This window comes from Rhinichthys klamathensis, unplaced genomic scaffold, assembly GCF_029890125.1.
Source record: "Rhinichthys klamathensis goyatoka isolate OS25496 unplaced genomic scaffold, OSU_Roscu_1.1 h1tg000191l_1, whole genome shotgun sequence".
In the NCBI taxonomy this organism is placed as follows: Eukaryota; Metazoa; Chordata; class Actinopteri; order Cypriniformes; family Leuciscidae; genus Rhinichthys; species Rhinichthys klamathensis.
The window spans coordinates 2,451,028-2,473,794 of NW_026606717.1; the positions used below are offsets into that span (position 1 = coordinate 2,451,028).

Sequence of the window (22,767 nt, forward strand, 5' to 3'; positions counted from 1 at the left end):
CATGGTAGAGACCTGGATGGAGGGACCAGGAATGCGATCTCCTGCGATGGAGCCAGATGTGGTGGAAACCAAGACGGAGACAAGAAGACACAGGGCCAGAGTGACAACACATGTCTGGGGGGCCAAGGTGGAGCTGATGGCTCATGGGACCGAGGTGGAGGCAGGGATCTGTGGATCACTGTGGACCCGGTGCGACAGAGGACAATGGTGGAGCCAGAGAGAAGGTGGAGTCGAAGGGAAAGAGGGTAGAGGTGTAACCGGAAGCCAGGATTCCCATGGTGGAACCAGGTTGACACTTGACCAAGGTGGAGACAGGGGGAACGAGGGAGCCCGGCGGAACTGGTGGGATGACGGGCCATGGTGGGGATGAAGGAGCATGGAGCCAAGGCTGAGCCGATGGGTCAGAGGACTGAGGTGAAGTCCAGGGCTCTGTGGCTGGAGGTGGAGACAGGGAATCCTGGGGACTGGAAGTCCACAACACTGTTTGTGGGCACTGGGTTGTGGGCACATTCACTACATTTAATGCACAATTGACATGCGTCGATTTCATTTGTGCGAGCCCTGTACCGTGGCGGGCTGTGTTTGTGTGTAGAAATGAACACTGGGCTGTGAGCATTTTATTACACTTATAACACCATCGGCTGTGGCCGGAAAACCAGAAATACAATGATTACATGATTTTTCTGGGTCGCCGTGGAAACGTCCTTTATGTGCAGGCAAGCGGGCCGTGGTACCAGCTTGTTATCCGCCGTCAGCGAGCGCGATGGCCGCGTGATCCTTACCCAGGCAGGACACACAGATGACGTGACGGTCCTCGTCGCTGAGTGGGGCGCGGCACGAGCCACAGGATGGCATCTTTAAAAAGACGCAGCTCTTTTGTGATGAGAAGTGTGAGTCGCGTCAAGTAAGCGAGCAAACACTCTCAGCAGAGTAAGGATACAAACTGATATAAAAGGATATAGAACGCCGGAAAGCGCAGCAGGTACGGCAGTTGAAGGCGGCGAGGCCAGCGACTCCAGAGCTCGTCCCGCTGAAAAGCTTGCTTCGACGGCTCCGGATCCAGCGATGCGTGTGCTTCGCTGAAGAGATGAAAATCAGCTTGTACCAGCCTAACGAGCATATTTATAGAGTGAGACCATGCCCTTTCTGGCGGGACGTGACGATATGGGCGCGAGTCTCTCTCGATAGGCTGCTGCATTTGCCGCAAGAGCAGCCAATAGGCGCGCGAGCTGTCTCGACTGTGTCTGCTTGCTGCTGCAAAGCGTTTTACATTAATAAAAAATTAAGGATAATTTTTGGCTTCAATATCTCGTGGAAAAGAGGTTTTCCCCATTGCGTAAGCTATTACGCAGTACGAGAGATACTCTCGTAAGAGAACTCAGGGAAGACAACCACCAACATCGTTGAGACCAGACAAAGAACTGAACAAAACAGGGAGTATATATACACAGACTAAATGAGCTAATTAATTGAACAACAGGTGAATGGAATCATAATCAAATAAACTAGGAAACTAGGTCAAATGACAGGGCACACAGGGAAACAGGAACAGAACCAAAACACAACATAACAGAAAATACACCGGAAAAGCGCATCCTCACACCGTAACAGTCCAACTGAGGAGGGAGGTCAGGGGGTTTTGGAGGAGGATGAGGAACAGGAGAGGGTAGAAAACAGTCAGGGGCAGGCAAAACAGGCGAGTGGAAGGAGGGAGGAGCTAGGGAGTAGCCAGGAGCAGAGGGACCCAGGCAACAGCCAGCGAGATGTTCCATGGCAGAGTCGCAGGAGGGAGGAGCCATGGTAGAGACCTGGATGGAGGGACCAGGAATGCGATCTCCTGCGATGGAGCCAGATGTGGTGGAAACCAAGACGGAGACAAGAAGACACAGGGCCAGAGTGACAACACATGTCTGGGGGGCCAAGGTGGAGCTGATGGCTCATGGGACCGAGGTGGAGGCAGGGATCTGTGGATCACTGTGGACCCGGTGCGACAGAGGACAATGGTGGAGCCAGAGAGAAGGTGGAGTCGAAGGGAAAGAGGGTAGAGGTGTAACCGGAAGCCAGGATTCCCATGGTGGAACCAGGTTGACACTTGACCAAGGTGGAGACAGGGGGAACGAGGGAGCCCGGCGGAACTGGTGGGATGACGGGCCATGGTGGGGATGAAGGAGCATGGAGCCAAGGCTGAGCCGATGGGTCAGAGGACTGAGGTGAAGTCCAGGGCTCTGTGGCTGGAGGTGGAGACAGGGAATCCTGGGGACTGGAAGTCCACAACACTACAGGAAGTCCACAACACTGCCGGGAGCCGACTGAGGATGAGCCAAGGGACTGACAGGAACCAATGATGGCGGGCTGGGGAACTGGCTGGCTTTGGTAGAGGAGGTGGAAATGGAAGGCTGGGAGGGATCTCTGTAGACTTCGAGGTGGATTCCAGCGGGGACACAGGAAACTCTGAGCTGGATGGGACCAGTGGAGAAGGCAGATTAAGGGGTATTACCTCCTCAAATTAATCAAAAATATTTCCAGAGACCAGGCATAAGTCATTCACAGGGGTGGGAGTGTGGGCGGTGCTTCCATCCATGCCAGAGAATTCCACAAGAACTCCCTCGGGGTGGGCGTAGTTGCCAGCTCGCGTACCTGGTCAGACATGCCCTTGGGCTCAGGCTCCAGGGTGGGGTATGGCTCAGATGGGCCTTCTGGCTCGTTGTCTGCGGCAGGCTCTGGCTCCGTGTCTGTGGTGGGCACAGGCATCATACCGTCCGGCGAGGTGAAGGCTGACTGGGCTCTGGGTACAGGGTGGGGCTGGTGTCGTCCTGTGGATGGCTAATGGTGAACGCCTACTCGTTGTTCACCAGCACCCACTATACAAATGCGGCGAAGTCCTCACAAGGACCGCTTCCTGGGCGGTGTGCCCTAGTCTAGATGGTCCGTTTGGCATGCCAGCTCCAAAAAATCCCTGGTTTGAAACTCCGGGTCCGATTTTCTGTCATGAGTGGGTGCTGTAAGTAAGAGCACCAAGACGAATAGTTCAAGGGAACAGTATTTAATTCAATAATTCATGAAACAGGCAGGAGAAACCTCACTAACATCGACTAGACTGGACAAAGAACTGAACAAAACAGGCAGTATACACAGACTACATGAGTTAATTAATTGAACAACAGGTGAACAGATTCATAATAAAACACTATGGAACTAGGTCAAGTGACAGGGCGCACAGGCAAACAGGAACAGAACCAACAAAGCCAAAACAGAGCATAATCGTTACAATCACTTTTTACTCAATTGTTACACCACTTGTCATTTTGTGAGTCATTAAATAAAAACATTTGGAAAATGGTACAAAAAGGTCCAAACCAACACAAATACACAGATTGCATTTCTAGGAAGCAGACAAATTATAAAATATTTCTCATTAAATCAATTTAATTATTGTTTCATGCTTTTTATCATTACTACATCCATAGCCATATACCTGTATTAATGCTGCACTGTATTTGTTAGGCAACTGAGATGACAACGAAACCAAATCAATATATTAGAGCATCAACAGAACTGATCGTTGAACAACTATTGCTCTCAAACGATAACCACCGTCAGTGAGTGTATCATGTTCTAAACTGAAAAATTTAGCCATGGAATCCTGTGCAACATTAATGAGCTTCTCTTCTTTCCACCATCTCCAAGGAAACATTATGATACCGGACTCAAAATGTCATATGCTGCACCTTAGCACATAAGTCACTAGAAATAACAGTGTTGATGTTGTGGGATACTAAATACTTCATACTAAACACACCACAAGACCACATCTTATGAACCTTTATACAATTCTCACAAAATAATCTTTGTGCAAAATGTAGCTGAGTGGAATAAATCAATTTATCTTGCACACCAAAGTGCCATATCTGGTCAAAGTGGCCAGTGTGGTGGATCATGGATGAATGTAAGGACACACACATGCATGCACGCACGCACGCACGCACGTACACACACACACACACACACACACACACACGTGTTCTGACCTCGGAGATAGAGGCCTTCTCAAGGGGCTCCACAGCAAACAGAGTGTAAGATGAGCAAACACAGGTCTGAGAGGTGGCCAGGAAGGAAGGAAAGACAGTGTGGACTTGACTGCGATGGGATGTTTGCCAAACATACCTCACCCTAATAAACAGCTTGACATTGAGATTTTTGCAGAAATCATTTGATTATTACAGTAGTCAAAGGAAATAAGAGAATGTTAAAGTGATAGTTCACCCAAAGAAATGACAATTCTGCCATCGTTTACTCACCCTCATGTCGTTCCAAACCTGTATGACTTTCTTTAATCTGTGGACCATAAAAAAAGGGATATTTTTTTAGATTTAATTTTCCAGCCCCAATTGATAAAAACAGTCCAAGCAGAAGAAAGTTTTTTGTTGTTGTACATTTTAGTGCCTAGTTCAATTCTGAAAATGATAAAATAATTGAAAGCATATTTGAACTTTTTTAAGACATTATTTTACAACTTTGGTTCAATAAATATCGAGTTATGACACATTTGAACCATAAAAATGCTAATGGGGCATTATGTGTGCAAATATGAAATGAAGTTTGATGAGATTTGTCTAAATATGGTAAGTCTCGGTTCAGCCTCAATGGATTTCCTCATAATGAACTATCAGTATTTAATTTATGATTGTATCTACCTCTTAAATGCTCATATAAAAGCTATATTTCACACTGCGTATGAATACAAATAATGAACACACATGGTGTTTTATGGATAACTGAACGTGGTTCCACAAACACAGATTAATGTGAAATGCTAATGAGTTTGAAGAACCTCTTTTGATGTGCTTGTGTCTGCTAGTCGATCACAGAAGCCTTCTGCAAAACCGAGTCACGTTTCCTCTAATCTATCATTATGGAGCTTTTAAAACGAAGTTGTCATAACAACTGTGCCGCTATCAGCCACCGCAAATATGAAGCTGATTGACTTTCTCTTTTTGATCTTCTATAAAGCTTCATTTCAAAGCTCTTCTCCTGGCCGAGAGAACAGTGATTTTTTCTAATGGAGTCTCTTATGTAAGAAGAGTTCATGTCTGAGGGAGAATACCACTTTAAGTGTTTGTACTCTCCTGTTGACATTTCCATTTATGAAATGCAATCTGCAAATGGCAATAGTTAAAACAGACAAAGGGGGAAAAACCTTCATGGATTGAACCATCACGAAAACAGTCTGACAGCACTTGCAATGTTCTATTTTAAAGTTCAACCTCTCAGGTAATGTGTTGGTATGTGTTGTGTTGCTATTTGGATGCTACATTGAACAGCTGGCCAGGTGAAGACGTTGCACCTTCAGGTTTAAGCGTTATCTGTCAAAAACTACCCATTAACAATTGCCAAAAAAAAAAAAAAAAGAAGAAGAAAAGTCTAGCAAGTAGCTATAACCCCCCCCCCCCCCAGAGGGTTCAGAGGGAGGGTTAAAAAAAGGCTTATGGAAACTAAAATATGACAGGTTGTAAGTAGAGCTCAGGAGAAAAATGTCAAATAAAGACCACTTTACCACTGCCAGATAATTAAAACAAAGCAAACACAAAAATGTCACATACTGCAGCTACTGGAAATGCAGTAGGACAGACTGAATGTTTTCAGCATCTCCATTATCTCAAAGACAGAGGCAGACAGGAGAAAATTTTAATAAGCACTTTCAATGTTGTCTCTGAGAATCCTGTCCAGTCAACAGATTTGGCCTCAGTACACCACAAAAGGCAATGACTGAGGAGCGTGAAAGAGATAAAGGTGAGCGTAACATCAAAAACAGCTTTTTGAAGAAAGTTGCATCCAGGGGAAATATAAATCCACTGGACTGTTAACTCTTTCTGTCCATGGGCGCTATACCAAAGTCTCTTTAATTGTGTAAACGTGAATGTGACCGATCTCAGGTATAATTACCTCTGTTTGATGACCAAAACTGTTGAGCTTGTGTACGTGAGACCCGCGTTTAAACTTGAGGATCTCTGAGCGACATAGTTTCCTAATTTGAACGGGTAAAATATAATTAATGAGTTAAAAAGAATAATCAAACATTCGCTCACTTTTAATGATGCTCAGATATCATTAAAACCTTTTTCATTTATGGAGTCAGATGAAATAACGAGGTAATGCACATGATAAAATGTATTTCATTTAATCTTGTTGTGTTGTGCGAAGGAAAGACAGTAACACGCAGAAACCTTCACCTTATTATTAGAAAGCCATTGGACATTTAGACGGGCTTACAGTAGGGAGGCAGAACAGTGGAAGATGTAGAAGAGGCCAAGATTGTAATAGGGGCCTCTATTGAGGACCATGTTCTCATTCATGACCTTATGGCTGAGGCGGGTAGAAAGGTACAGCCGAAGGTTGGGAGAAGAATCATCATTCAAATGTTTGTAGAACAGGTATGTAATCAGATAATGTTCAGTATACTCTAATACTGTAATGCTGATTTACAAATGTGCTACTCTAAAATGTGCAGTTTTATCACACAGCACAATGCCACAGATGTCGCAAGTTTTCAGGGAGCGTCAACCAGAGCTGTTGCCCGTGAATTGAATGTTCATTTCTCCACCATAAGAAGTCTCCAAAGTTGTTTCAGAGAATTTGGCAGTACATCCAGCTCATCTGCATCCTTGTCGTCTTCATCGGGGTCTCGATCTGACTGCAGTTCGTCGTCGTAACTGACTTGAGTGGGTAAATGCTCACATTCGATGGCGTCTGCACTTTATTGTTTTGGTGTTCTCTTCACGGATGGATCCCGGTTTTCACTGTATGTCTGCCATCTGCCCTGTACAGTGAAAACCGGGATTCATCCGTGAAGATGGCAGACAGCGTGTATAGCAGTGCTTCTCAAAGTCCGGACTCCGGTCCGGATCCGGACCCGGAGGGAATTCAATCCGGACCCGCCTCCATTTCGTATTTCAAGAGCCCTAATTGTGTGTAAGGGATTAAAAGTCTGGATTTCCTATTTTGATTCACGCATGTTAAAATCATTTGTTTATTTTTTATGATGGTCCAAAATTAAAACGAAGGCGAGATATTTAAAGTTTTCCTCCGTGATTTAGTTGCCATGACATCCAGTGAGCGTGTGACTTTTGACGTAATCGGGCGCGACCACGACGCGACACTTCCCGGCGTTTGAATGGGTGTGGAGGATGTCATTGTCCAGGAAAAGAAAAGTTGACGAAGAAAATAGAGTTTTCAAAGATGATTGGACAGAGAGGTATGCGTTCACAGATAGCCCAAATCTCCCGGAAGTTCCAGGAGTCTCCCGCATATTGATAGCGGCTCCTGATGCCCGCAAATTAGTTCAAATCTCTCGGAATCTAGAGCTCGCGAGCTCCAAACCGTGCAGCGCGCGTACAGCAGAAAGGGAGAGAGCGAGAGACCTTACGTGTGTGTGCAAATGCGCGTGTGTGTCTCATGAAGCGCATGTAAGCCCCATCCAACCCAGCATACTCGCCGGACATGTCACCCGCCGTCGGCGTATGAATGAGTGAGGGAATGGGTGAATGTGAGGCAAAATGTAAAGCGCTTTGGTGGCCATTGGGTCTGTGAAAGCGCAATATAAATGCAGTCCATTTACCATTTATTTACCCATTGAGCATGTTTGGGATGCTCTGGATTGGCGTATAGGACAGCGTGTTCCAGGTCCTGCCAATATCCAGCAACTTCGCACAGCCATTGAAGAGGAGTGGAACAACAGTCCACAGGCCACAATCAACAACCTGATCAACTCTATGCGAAGGAGATGCGATGCAGTGCGTAAGGCAAATGGTGGTCACACCAGATACTGACTGGTTTTCAGTACCTAGCAGTACCAGTAGATCTAGCTAAATAGAGAAACCTTGACCCCTTGAATAACACTGCATACATACTGTATCAGTTGTTAAAAGATGCTGGTGCACTGCAGTATATCAGTTTCCACCATGCACCATATAGCCTTAATTGAAGAAACAATTGCTGCCTATTGATTATTTCATCGTTACAATTTCAATTAGAGTCTGGAATGAGTGACGCTGCTCAATGTATCCAGCGGGCCTGAAGGCAAGTCTAACGGGATAGCAGTAAAACCACAGCATTATGAAAACGATTAGGTTGAGTTTCACTCGTCTACTTTATATGCTTCACTGGTGCACACAGAGGTTATAGTACTGATTACTTTTTGATAGTAAATATTCATTTACATTTATTCCAAAGTATATTTGGAAAAATATATGAGTTTGGTTCCTTTTTCCTTCCAAACACAAGCACGTTCTTGGATTTCTCTGTTTTTATCAAGCCACAAATAAACAAATTGGACTATTATTATGACAGCCAATCAATGGCACCTGGGAAAACAGTTTCCTTTCTGCATCTCCTACAGTATATGTTGTGGCTTTGTGTCGGAGCCCCGCTTGAACATATCTCGGCAGGATGCAAAAAACACAGCGATTAGCGACACACTGCGCTTTGCTCCCCATACCTCCATACCCCATACTGACTCAAAATGCTCCAAGCACTTCACCACAGGAGCCGACCACCTCCTGAGCGCACAGCGTCTCCAATGCAACGTCGTAAGATGTTTCTCCAAAAATATATTTTGGATAGGGACACCTGTAGAACAGCTTTGTAGAAACACTAGGTCTATACTGTTTAGCCCCCAGTGTTTTGTATCCCACTAAAGATAAAGCCCTGCAATACAGAAAGCGCTTATAAAGGTGAATTGTTTAATTATCTTATAACAATGTTTGGCTTCTTCTTACAGTTTTAAAAAAATGGTAATACAAAAGGATAATTTTAAGGATCATTGTTATGTGCATAAGAGAAACCTACTTACACAATATGCCCTGTTTTCAAAAATACTCTTTCTTTCTGAAGCAGGTATTATTTGGCATAATTAATAACTGTGTTAGCTCAGTGGAGTATTTGTGTGGCCTCTCTCATCTCTGGCCTCCATTTCCATTAGTCGCATTTTTCTGGAGGGGCGTCTTTGTCGCAGGACTAAATGAATGCAATATGTCATTATCAAGCGGGGCACGGACCATGTTTTCCAGCAGTGTTGTGGAGAAAAACATGTTTGTATCTTACCGCAGTCAGATATCCTAGGTGGAAATGTGTGATTACTTCCTCCCCAAATCCAGCTTGCTCTACTTCCTCCCCAAATCCAGCTTGACACCCGTGAGCAAAGGTTCATTCAATTGATTTTCATCAGTTATGCAGACACAAGGCAGACAGTTACATAACCAAAAGAAAGAGACTTTAAATCATTTATCCTGAGCTCATTTCTGTGGATGGGTTTGTCTCACAAATGCTAAGAGCTGATTTAAAAAAAAAAACAACCCAAAAAAACAAAACTTTTTTTTAACACTAAGTATTTTTTAATATTTATTTGTGAATATGTCAGCTTACTAAATGCATCACCTTTAACATTTAAAAGGATATTTTCAGCCAAGATTGAGATGGTCCTCACTGCAGAACATGAAAACATGATTTACAACTTTAGTGGCTAAAGTTGGCATTGCATACTATTGTCAGTTTCAGTGTCCTTAACTACTAGTGTTCCTAGTGGCCAAAGTTGGTATTGCATGCTAATTTTATAGCCAAAGTCATTGGCTGCGTCAGAAATCATCCCATATACCCAGTGGTGTAGCGCAAATCCATGGGGCCCCCCTCACGAACCACAAGTCCATGGCCCCCTTGATAGAGATAGCGTTCCGGGGTGTGGTTATTGTGGGCCCTGTGTACCTGTCCTCTAGGGTGCTGTTATACTCTGATGTACACTCAACGGCTAGCCGCTAGAAAATACCTATGCACTGTTGTGAGCTTCCACCAAATTAATTCCTGTGTATCGCCAGATGCTTCTGGTCCACTCAATGTCTAAATTCGCTCATTCACTTTAATTCACTCAGTCAATGGACTATATTAGTTGAGTAATGTAGGGAATAGTGGGAGGGAATACGGGGCTATTTCGGACACAGACATTAGCCCCTTTCGCACCGGGTAGTTCTAGGAACTAAAAACCAGGGTGGTTCCCCGAGAAGAAAATGTTCCCCTAGGACATTTTCCTGGATGCATTCGCACCGCCAGGAACTCTGAAGTGACGCAAGCCGCATTGTGACTTTTATTTTCCGGCGCAGCGGGCATTACATTTTTGCTGAGAACGCCAGCACCTGAGCACACATTCTCCGTCTTCATTAGTTTATGATCTGTCTAACAGTCCAGTCTAATACGTTATTAGATAGAACTGTTATACAAAGAAAGTAGACGGTATATAAAAAATGTATTAGCGTTTGCCATGTGGTTGATGTCCAATGTCGCTAGCTGAGCAGAAATACATAAACATGTTTCACTTGGTCCCCTCAAATTGCGTTGGATTTTCTCCTTAGCGTAAAGGTTGAGAGGTTAATCTATCACTGTTTTCCATGTTTGTAAAAAACGTTCCCAGTTCCTGCGGTGCGAACAAGCCAGAAAGCGGGTACTTTCGCCAATAGTTCTAGGAACTATGAAAAGGTTCCTTCAGTGTGAAAGCCCCTGTTGGCCTTGTTCCAAATGGCACCCGAAACACTCACGGTCTTCCTACGAGTCCACACTTTCGTGATGTGATGCTGCTTTGACTATCGGATAGAAGTCTGCTGCGGAGCTCGCTTCACTGCGGGCTCGGAAAAAATGCGCATCAAGGCAGGGACGTGCACAGGAATTTTGTGGGGCAGTTGATCTGACCTGAAAAAGGGGCACAACCCCCCCCCCCCCCCCCCAGATTTAGGGAAAAAATACAATCCTTTTTTAACCTTTTGGCTTCCCGTACATTCAATTGTGCTTTTTGCTCGAATTCAGTTCTGATGGTACGTATGGTAACTGGGCAACTACGCATGATTTGTAGTATGATTGCGTAAAGGGAACAGGAATTCCGGTAGGGAACAGAATCGACTGCTAAACCCAGTGCCGATCCTGACCTCCCTGGGGCCCTAAGCAAAATTCTGCTAAGGGGCCCTCTACCTGACCCGTGATGTCGTGAGCTATGTAAACCATTTGCCATTGCCACACAGTCACACCTGACACTTCAGTGCTCCCAATACAATCCTCCCTCCTTTAAACAAAACAGTTAAAGAATAAGTACAACAATAGTATAGAACAGAATGAGGTTCAAACAAACAATATTTATTGAATAGAGTATTTTCTATAGAATGTTAAGATAACAAGTGAATATTATTAAGTAAGTGAATATTAACCTAAACATAAATAAGAAGAAAATAATAAATTATAACCCTGAGCTTTGGCTTTTGGGATTAACTTTGGTTCTCTCTACAGCCTGGGTATTTTTGGCATCAGTATGATTTTTTTATTTATTATTATGCATGTTGAAGCAATTCTTGATTTATGGTTATTATTTACTGAGGGATGTGCATCCATATTGACCAGTATGTCCAGCTAATCAACATTTTAAATTCAATATAGCCTATAAATCAATAGTGAATCAATGTCAAATTGTCAATACATTGCTTTCTATCTCGCATAATTAGTGCAGTTGTTTAGAGTTTTTAACAACACTGAGACTAGATAATCAGTGTCTTGTTTTAAACGTATAATGTGTACTTTGATTGGGAGTGCCATCATTCACATGCATATATTGTACAGTTTGTCTGGTCTCCACATATTTCTGCTTGAAAAATGCGCGTTTCATTTCGTGCACGCGCATTTCAATGCACGATAACACACACGACGTGGTTATGTTTTCTGAGCTGCAGTAAACAAACACCGTTGCACTTTGTCGTTTATCAAAAACAAACGTAATAAATAATTGTATTTTACTCTCACTTTTGTCAGGCACAAAGTGATGCAAGAGATGCACTGCCTGCCCAGCTAGGTTAGCAAGACCGAAAAACATCAAACTTTGCTGACATCAAACTTAGAGAGGAGAGAACACAAGTTTACCTGATTGTTGTTCCCGCAATTCACTCTCATGGTTTTTTTCTTCTTCCTCTTTTCGTGACCAGAAGGATAGTTTCGCTTCATTTTGTCATGGATGTTGTACACATCAGAGCCATAGAGAGAAAGAGCTGCGACACTCCCATAGACCGCCATAGGAACTTTGGAATGCGGAAGTAACGCGTGTCGTGGAGCAGCCAATAGTTCCAAACACTGATAGTTTCTCCATTGAACCCCATTCATTTTCAGTGCTTCAGAAGTACGTTCGCTGGTAAATTAATGAAATTACTGTATTTTTTTTACTTTTACACACATTAGCCGACCTCTCGTGAATCTAGTCTGTAGTTATATTTAATGTAGCCAGTTTTAGTAAATGTTTATTGGAAGATAATAGGTTAATTGCAGCGATAGCTTACGTGACCAACACTTCACTAACGTTAGCTAACTGGTAACCTGATGTATATAATATTTTTAATAATATTTTATATGTATATACTATATATATATATATAGCCTATATAAAATATTATATACACACACACACACAATTCATTTATTTAAATGGGTTAGGGAGGGTTATGCATGTGCTTATATGTATTTAGGAACATAGTTAATTCACTCATTAACTATCTCTCCGGTTTAATTTTATGAAGAATATTTTTCGGTTGAATATTTACCGAACATTGCTGTATATAGTCGTTGCTTTCTACGTTATGGGAGCAGTCTATTTCCCTCCTAAATCATTCATTTGTACATGCACAGCGTAATTATTTATATTTTGTGTTGGTTGGAATTCTGAACGGACTGCAGACCTCTTTGCGTGATCACGAAGGTAGGCTAATGGCTGAATCGGAATTTATAAGCAAGATCACGGGAATCAATAGCCTAATACAGCCCAGTTGTGCTAAAATAAATATAATGAGACGTCCATCATCAGATGAATGACATGGAAAAGTTAAGTTAGAGCCGCTAAAGCCAGTGCTAACGTACTACCCATGCGAACATGAACACTAAGCTTTTCGCTCCAAAACAATAGCCTAAAACTTATCTAAGTTGTCACCCTGCCTCTCCAAATGCAAAACTGACATTAACAAAATGCAATAACAGCTTAAAAAGTACTTGGGTGTGTGTTTTATTTTATATTTACCGTTTAATAATCCAATCGCTGCTGTCTGTCCATAGAAGAACATGACAGCCCGCGTATGTTTTGGAACTAATGGGGCTTACATGAACCACGTGACAGCCGTCGCGGCGACATCAAAGCGTGTCGCAACTCTTTCTCTCCATGGCTCTGGTACACATTAATTGACGCGCTATGACACGAGATGGAGGCGGGGCCTTAAGTAATTTGCGTGGCCCTACGCCGGTCGCGTGCAGCGCTACAGCCATGTAAACAGTTTGCCCTTCCCTTACTGACTTTCACTTTCGGTGCCCGAATGGAAGTGAATGAGGCTTTTTTCGATTTTATTTTTTATTATTATTTTTTTAATATAGGCCTACGTGAAATTCTGCATCCATTGTACGATTTTTTTTTTTTTTTTTTTTGGAAGGGCAACCTGAGTCAAGAAGGGCATATGGGCAGTTGCCCGGGCAACCTGAGCAACCCCCCTGTGCACATGCATCAAGGGTGCATCAACCGCAAAGGGGGCACTCGCGAGCACCCTTCTGAAACCAAAAATGACAAATGGGACACCCTTCGGTCTCATGGACTTATTAGACATGCGCACGCAGCAGCCATTGTAAGTCCACAAGACCGAAAGTGCACATGAAGTGTGCCATTTAAGATAGGGCAATCGATTGCCCTTTTTCTGTTAGTGCAGTTGCAACCGCATGCTAATTGTTAGCCAACAAGTTGAAGTCAGCATGAAACGCAAGTTGCGATAGTCTTTTTCTCCCTATTGCGACATATATCCAAATGCAACAAGTTATTGAACAAGAAAAAAAATGTAGGATGGGACTTGATTTTGCCCATCGGGAATTTAATTGTTGGATCGTTTGCCGTTGTGATCTCATACGAGTGACAGGATGTCCTGCCCTTGGACCAGTGAACTCATCATTAAAGAAAAGAAGAGATGTTGCTGCAAGAGGGAGGGGATGTTATTATGATTAAAGATTATGAGGGCACGTAAATAAAATAAAAAAGCACAGATAAATAATTTATAATAAATACTGCAAATATTCCATAAAAAAGGTCAATTTTGATTTCATGGTGACTTTAAATAATTTATTTCTTGCAAATTAGGAAAAAATAGTCATAAACAAATATTAAAGTAAGTAACAAAAAATAAGAAACAAACATTAAAGTAAGTAACAAAAAACAAAAACAAGAAACAAATATTAAAATAAATAAGTAAGTAAATAAATAAAGGAAGGACATCAAGGATTTTAATTTGTTTTCATCTCGCAGTTCCGGGCTTCCAAACCTTGAAGTAGCCTACCAAAAATGCCTAAAATAATATACAGGTTCAGTTAGTCTAAGATGATACACAAATTCTCCCACACTGATACCTTCACAGAGCACCAACATACCAACAACACTTGGAGCAACACTCTGACTGGTTTAGGCAAACATCTCCAAACCCTCCCTCTGATTATCAGGGCTCCACGAATGACAACATTTACACATGTGCTTGCTCTACTACTTAACCATTCGCGTTGTCCGAGACACCATGGACATCCACATCGGAATGGGTTGTTTGTTTTAGTTTTCTAGGTCCTCCTCGACGGACATCACCAGTACGGGTTTGTTCTGTAGCGTTAGAAGAGACAGAATGAAATAAGTATCTGAGTGGAACGAAGAAACAGCGCGAGAACAAACACTCCGACGTGAGCGAGGACAAAAACTTCACAAGAACACAGAGAAACGATGTGGTTATAAGAAAATAATCTTTCTGAACAGGTAAATATTCTTAATATATTGAATTTTTCTAACTGCCAGTCTAAATTCCTTCACACATCCCTATATCAGTCCGGCTGTGCGCGCGCGTGTGTGTTTTATCTTATCCGCAGTAGCAGTGGTCGCATACTAACTAATATGCTGCAGTGAACGTGCATAATAACGCATTTAAGGGCCTAAACAACAATAATTTTGACTTGTATTATTATTTGACAACTCCACCGCTGTCTATATTCGCAGACGTTCAGAGTGCTGCTGAAGGAGACAGGTAATAAGTGTTTTCCAGATTTGTGTTTTTCTCGTTAAGATTAACTTATAAAGTCTCGCTATTCTCTCACATCTTGACAGTTTAAAGATCAGATGTGTTCTCTTATGCATTATGTTACTAAGTAGGTTATTTTGCATGTAGCCTTTTAGTTGTTGTAATGTAAAGATCTGAAGAACATTTGCATACTTTGTTGACTGGGTGATAATAAGCATTTCAGTTTGGACTCAGGTAATGTAGCCTACATGATGCGCTTTTGGCATTCGCTGTGAGCTGCTTGTTTCTGTGTAGGCTATAAAGCTTTGGTGGTCAGTTGCCTCAGTAAAAGCTACATTTATCACCACCTTTGACACATCCATCATGTTAGAGCCTCTGTTGGGAAAGTGCTGTTTCTTAAAGGGATAGTTCACAATATTCTGTCATTATTTACCCACCTCTATGTTGTTCCAAACCTGTATGATTTTCGTTCTTTCGTAGAACACAGTTTTGAAGCCCTGGTTGGACGTTTTCTACATATTGACAGCGCATAACATACATTTTATAGTTATATCTTTATCTGTAAATGTTAGAAAGTCATGCTATTATTTCCATTTTGCATTAAGGCTTGTCAGCAGGTAGCCTACATCTCTGTTAAAGTCAGCATGAAATGGAAGTTGCGATAGTATTTTATTCCCTATTGTGATGTATATCTTCTCGAACAATAAAAAATGTAGGGTGGGACTTGATTTTATCCACCGAGTATCAATTGGATCGTTTTGGTTTGCTATTGCTGTGATCTCATGTGAGTGACAGGTTGTCTTGCCTTCGCGCCAAAAATACATAATCAGAGAATATGTTGTCATTGCAAGAGGAAGGGGAAGTTATTTTGATTAAAGATTTTGAGGGAGCATGCATTTAATTCCACAGATAAATGATTTGCAATAAATACTGCACTATTCCATATAAAAAGAATTGTCAATTTTAAATTCATGCCGAGACTTATACGTTATTTTACATTAAATGTAGGTTGTCAGACATTAAGTACAGGTTTAAAATTCTGCATGTAGCACATGCATGTAATTGCATTTTTATGAGAAACAGTAAAGGGAGTATTGTAATAGGTTATGCAAATTGTCTACTGTTCAGTTGAACCATTTGTACTTTTGTTCCTTGTACCATTTGTGCTTTTGTTTTTCTTTTTTAATGTAGTGATTTTTACTTCTGCGTAAAAATGGTAAGCAGTCAGATTTTTTTTAACTGTTTATATTTTAACCCTTTCTGTAAACATAGTAAAGCATATCCTACATAGTTTTCAGAGCCTTCAAATTACGCTTTGTTTTGGAGCCAACATTGGGCAGGATGTAGAATAACAATTATTTTTAAATAGTGCATTCAAATTAATACACTTTTTTTAAATTAGAAATTGTCTTGTTATGCTGTAGTTTAAGGTGCCTTCACTGATGCTGAATGCCTGTATTTTGCCTGTAGTTTGCCGTGAGACTGAATGCCTGTAATTTCATGATGTTGCAGCATTTGAATACCTAGCGCTGAAAATGACTAGGCAAACGTCACTGGCTGTAATCTTAATTTACCGACCTCCAAAATTTCCCTCTGACTTTTTCTCTGAGATTAGTGAGTTACTTAGTCTGTGGTAGTCGTTCATCTGTTATTTTGCTTAGTGATTTTAATATACATGAAAACACTACACAATGCAAAGAATTGATGTTTGTGCTGGACTGTTTCAACTTAACTCAACATGTAACTTTTGCTACTTCACTCCAGGGGTCATATACTGGATCTCATAGATCTGGCTTATATAATATTCTTGTTAGTGTCTCTGATTTTGCTTTCTCAGATCACAAACTCATAAACTTCAATTTTTTTGTTTTAATTTAATTTTTTTAATTTCCAATATCTATATCATCACCACTCAGGGTGCGATTTGTGAAAAAAACAGAGGGGGGGGGGGGGGGGGGGGATGTTTTGAAAAAGTTTTATTCATAAAAATAAATCACGAGAACATGAACTTCATCACTGCATTTGCAGGAATTGTAAAATCTTTTTTCTTATTAACTCATAGCCTAACGCAATATTTTTACTCTAATAGCTTATATGAACTGTGATCACGCACAACGAAAAAACACGCAAGAATTAAATCCCCCTCCCAGTAGCTACCAATGGATAGTGCCACTCGGCTTGACATGTCAAAACACTTATTTATGAATGGCAAAATTAAATGGCACCACGTAGTGTCAACTTAAACATAAATAGGCTATAGTGTAGGCCTTTGCATCATACTAGGAAAACAGTCTTTTTCTGCTTTCCTGTGGGAAAATCCGCAGCTTTCCAGTGGGTGGTCCATTTCGGATTTTATTGTTCTATCGCACTGACAGTTCACATTACAGCGCTACTTAGTTTAGGCTAGGCTACTTCTATCAGTCTGCTGAACCATGGATTGATTGCAAAGTTAAACCATCACAGTAGAAACAGTTGTACTGCTGTTAAAGTAACAACGTTAACGTTACATCGCGATGCTGAGTGAGTGAAATGATAGAAAAGACAGATGCATTATCTGTATCAATTCGCGTCTACCGCGCTGCGCTAAAAACCTCAGTCTCGCAAGTGTTTATAGGCTATTACTCGTGAGGAGTAACCAATCAGATAGCGGCGTGGGCGGGACATTGAGCAAGTCTGCAGAGAGGTGATTACAGAGAGGCTGCGGCCGCTATACCAGAGCCAGCCGAAGGAGCGCATTTTAAAATAAAATTTACTTTAATCAAACCACGGACCCGTGATAAGTTTTGTGATCCGTCTCGCCACTAGTGTAGTAGCACTGATCACTTTGAGGGGGGATAAATTTATCCCCACCGGGGATAAAAATAATTAACCAGAGGCAGGGATACTTTGACCAGAAAGGGGGAAATCCCACGCATCCCCCCCCGCAAATCGCACCCTGTCACCACTGAAGAAAATGCTCACCTATCGTAAAATCAATTCTGTGAATCCATCTTCTTTCTCTGTTTCAATAAGGGCTTCTCCCTTGTCAGAATGTTTACTATCTAACTGTCAGTCAGAAATCTGTTGTATTTACAATAATGCTTTTTCTCAAATACTTGAGAGGCATGCTCCTGTTAAAACTAGACTGGTTCCATCTACTCGTGCCTCATCCTGGTTCACTCCTGAACTTCGAACGATGAAAACTGAGGGTCACCACCTAGAAAGACCATACAGGAAAACTGGACTCATTGTGCACTCTCTGGCTTTTAAAGGGGAACTTGGCAACTATTTCAACTTAATACAACCGTTTAGAAATCATTTGAATGGTTCAATAACCTGTTCTGGAGAGAATAGTGACTTTCCCCGCTCCCCCCAGCATTCCCAGGTGGAAAACCAACCTTGCAACATCGGGACTAACGTCCCAGTAAGTTTGAAATAGGAGGTCTCGTGAGAAGCGAGAACGAGCGAGAAACATGAACTGCTTTATGGCAATTCAACATAATTCTATGATACTGTGTATGATGTATTACCCACCTCGGTAGACATAGCTCCACACGATAAAGTTGGCCGGCTCCGATAATAACAAATGCACACAAGCAGCGGTGGAAAGCGGGAGGAAGGTGCCGCAAGTGAGTTTTTTTATGACAGTGTTGTGAAAATATACGCCGCACAGCTGTAGGGGGAGCTCGATGAGAAAACATGCGACAACAAAAGTGAAAATCAGCGAAGAAATGGCTAGAGTTGCCAAGTTCCCCTTTAAAGAACATTTGCTCAACTACCATACAGCCCTCAACGATGCAAGATCCTCTTGTTTATCCTCTACCATTAGGAATTCCATGTGCAGCCCCAAATCACTCTTTGCTATGGTTAACAAACTCACTAATAATCCACCACAACATGTTATTTCGGGTTCTGGGGTGATTGTAAATAGCTTATCCCAATTCTTTTCAGACAAAGTGAAGTCAATCACTGAATCCATCACCAAAGAGACACCCCTCATACAAGTGACTCAAATGTTCATTTGATGTTATCTGATTTAGCTCACTCAACAAACTCTCTCTCTGCTTTTACTCTGACTACTCCAGTTGCCATAAGTGATCTAATTGTGAAGTCTAATTCCACATCCTGCCGGCTTGATCCTACACCTACTTTTTTTCTTAAGATGCGTGTCCTCGAGGTTGCACCCTTCATAACACATATGATAAACTGTAGTTTGGCTACCGCCATTGTCCCAGCAGAATTAAAAATGGCTGCGGTGACCCCCATTCTTAAAAAAACAGGCCTTTACCATCTAAACATGGACAATTACAGGCAATGTTTGAAAAGGTTGTGGCTTTGCAATTGCAATCATATTTAGATGTTAATGGTCTTTTTGAACCTTTTCAGTCAGGATTTCACCCATCTCATAGCACTGAAACTGCTCTTCTTCGGGTGGTTAACGACATTCTTTTGTCCGTGGTTCAGGGTTAATAAACATCTTGATGCTTCTTGATCTAAGCGCTGCATTTGACACAGTCTGCCATGAAATACTGATCTCTCGGCTTTCTGATATCGGCATCACTGCTTCCGCTCTTTCCTGGCTCATTTCTTACATCAGCGACAGAAAGTACTATATCACCATACAAGGGTATAGATCTGCCACTGCTTCGCTTACACAGGGTGTTCCTCAAGGTTCAGTTCTTGACCCACTATTGTTCATCATCTATATATATATATATATATATATATATATATATATATATATATATATATATATATATATATATATATCCACTTGGTGACATCATATGCAGGCATGGACTTCAATTTCAATGCTATGCTGATGACATTCAAATTTATCTTACCACCAGCTCCGATAGGTCATCCCTGCCTGACTCACTCAATGCATGTATCAGGGACATCAAACATCGGATGTCCCCGATTTTCCTCAAATTAAATAATAAAAAAACGGAGATATTGGTGATTGGCTCTGTTACCTCAGTCAAAAGGATGGATGGACCTGTCCTTTGATATTGATGGAGTTCATGTTAAGCCTTCGTCATCTATTCGTAACCTTGGTGTCTTAATCGACTCAACAATCTTTTGGCTCTCATATTTCTTCTCTTGTTAAAAACTCTTTTTTCCATCTTCGTAATATTGCACGTCTTCTCTCACTTTAGCTGATGCTGAAACCTTAATTCATCCATTAATCACATCACGTCTGGATTATTGCAATGCTCTATTTCTTGGTCTTCCCAAAAAACGTATTGCAAGATTACAGTATGTTCAAAACTCAGCAGCAAGAGTTCTCACCTCCACCAGGCGTTCTACTCACATTACTCCTCTGCTTCATGACCTTCACTGGCTACCCGTGGCATCACGTATTCACTTTAAGGTATTACTTTTAACGTTTAAGGCATTAAATGTTCTTGCACCTCCATGTCTGTCTGATCTCTTACCGCCCTGCCCGGTCCCTTAGATCGGCTGAACTTGGTTTATTGTCCATTCCTCGTTTCCGGTTGTCTACTGTAGGTGGAAGGTCATTTAGTGTTAATGCTCCTAAATTATGAAGATCACTACCCCTTACACTTCGTAATATCTCATTTGTGGCTACATTCAAGACTCAGCTAAAACATATCTATTTATCATGTATTTTGGATAATGTGACTATATGTTTTCCTTATGTGATTGTAATGTGTGTGCGGGTGTGTAAATGTATTGTAATGTACAATGTAAAGCGACCTTGAGCTACGGAAAGGTGCTATATAAATAAAACTACTTCTTCTTCTGTATCAAAACAAACAGGTTTCCCATATTTTTAGGCATCCGGCATGGAAGATTATAGCAATAGAAGGAGCTTATCCACTGTATATTCACAACAGATAGTAGATTAGCGTCAGTCTTTCGACATTTTAAACAATCGCTAACCACCCATCAGATACGGATTAGAGAAAGTGACTCCATTTTCCTGCCTTAGACTTGTCACGTTAATTACACTTTTGAAAAGCCTTACTACAGCAAATGAAGGCTTGAAATGAGGCTGTATCTGTTTGCATTGCAAAACAACACAGCAAAGCAGGTGGACAAGTGATTCACACTGTTCTTTTTGTTTGCACATTGGTGTCCTGACTAATAGCAACTGTTGCTTAAGATGTTGTGTGTCAGTGTTATGTATTCAACTATAAGGCTGCAACTAATTATTGTTTGTCAGCTAATTAATCTGTTGATTATTCTTTGATGAATCAATCTGATAAAAACTGTATTTTACATTCTTTTTTTGTGTGAAAAATAAATATTCCACACCATGCTGCGAGTTCTCATCTAATACAGTACGCAAATTGAATATGTGTGTATGTATTTGTAACGGTCACCAGCTGGAGTGCCCTTGAGAGCCACCTGAGAGCACTCCACAACAGACTATTGTCATTCCCTCACAAACTATATCTCCCATAATTCTCTACCTGGACTCATCAGCAATCATTGTTTTCACCTGTGTCTCATCTTCTTGTTTGCTCACCCTATATAAGCCTGGTTCTTTCTGTCATTCCCTGCGAAGTCTTGTTTAGTGTTTGTACTGCAATTCTGAGCGTGTTTGTGTCCTGTTTCTCCTGTGTCCTGTTTAACTTGGGTGCTTCTCAATTCTTATTTGTGCATCCTCGTTTCCTTTCCTCGCTCCCTTTCCTCGGGTCTCAGCTCCACCCCCTGCAGAATGCGAGGGAAGGCTGCAAGGAAAGAAAATGAGGACGGAGGAATCGAATGAAAGTTTTTTTTTTTTTTTTTTTGGAATACTTGACCACTCAAGCGTCACTCCACAGCATCATCAGCAGCGCTCAAAGCATCTGCCCTTATGTTGTTGAAGTTTGGTTATTTAAGAAATTAGTAATAAATAATAATAAAGCAAGATATATGTTGAAATATGTGAGATGTGTGGTTTATATAAACTGCAATGGTAAAGTATAAATTAAAATGATTGTGACCGACGTGAAGGGGGAGGAGAATTTATACGTGCGCCACGTTTAGTCGATAAAACGCTTCCGCAAAGCATACAACACTGTGCATCCTCGCTCATAGCTCCTCTGAAAGCCTCCTCACTCCTCGATCCTCAACTCCTCGCGGTGCAATTAGAGAATTGAGATGTCCTTCAAGATGGCTGAGCTCGATCGGTTTCCGGGTCATAGGATGGAGGACGGAGGATAGAAGAGACGAGGAGGGATATTGAGAAGCACCCCTTGATTCTCTGCCTGTCCCCTTTGGATTTCTCCCCTTGCCTCAGCCCTTTTCTGTTATTGTTTGGATTGCTTGTTTGTGTATGACCCTTGCCTGGATTTAGTGGTGGGCAGATCGAGGCTTTGTGAAACACTGAAACAGTTGAAGCAAATGTGCCGTATTGTGTCGAGGCTTCGAAACAATCCGACACCTGTCTCCATGGTGACCCCTAGTGGTCAGAACAGTGTAAATGCAACAAAAACCTGGGCCAAACATGCATAAAAACCCCTTTTACAAATCTATTGCAAATGTTTTATTGAAAGTAAAATCTTTCAAATGCAATTATCTAATCATTTATTAAGATTATCAAGTGTATTATGTTCTTTTATCAATTGTCAGAGTTTGTTTTGTTAGTGAATGGCTCAGCTAAACAGGCCAATAAGACTATTAACTACCATTATTTATTTTAATTATACTAATGTCTAATTAAAAAGTCTACAAATGTATA

The 22,767-nt window shown here is 41.6% G+C and overlaps 1 protein-coding gene across 1 annotated transcript in view; it reads left to right on the forward strand.

The window, feature by feature from the left end:
• The first annotated feature begins 14,494 nt into the window (after nt 1-14,494).
• tenm2b (teneurin transmembrane protein 2b) overlaps nt 14,495-22,767 on the forward strand; it is a 300,496-nt gene continuing 292,223 nt past the window's right edge. Inside the window, exon 1 of the mRNA XM_056262103.1 lies at nt 14,495-14,836. The gene's annotated coding sequence lies outside the window, so the exon portion shown is untranslated. The remainder of the gene's footprint in view (nt 14,837-22,767) is intronic.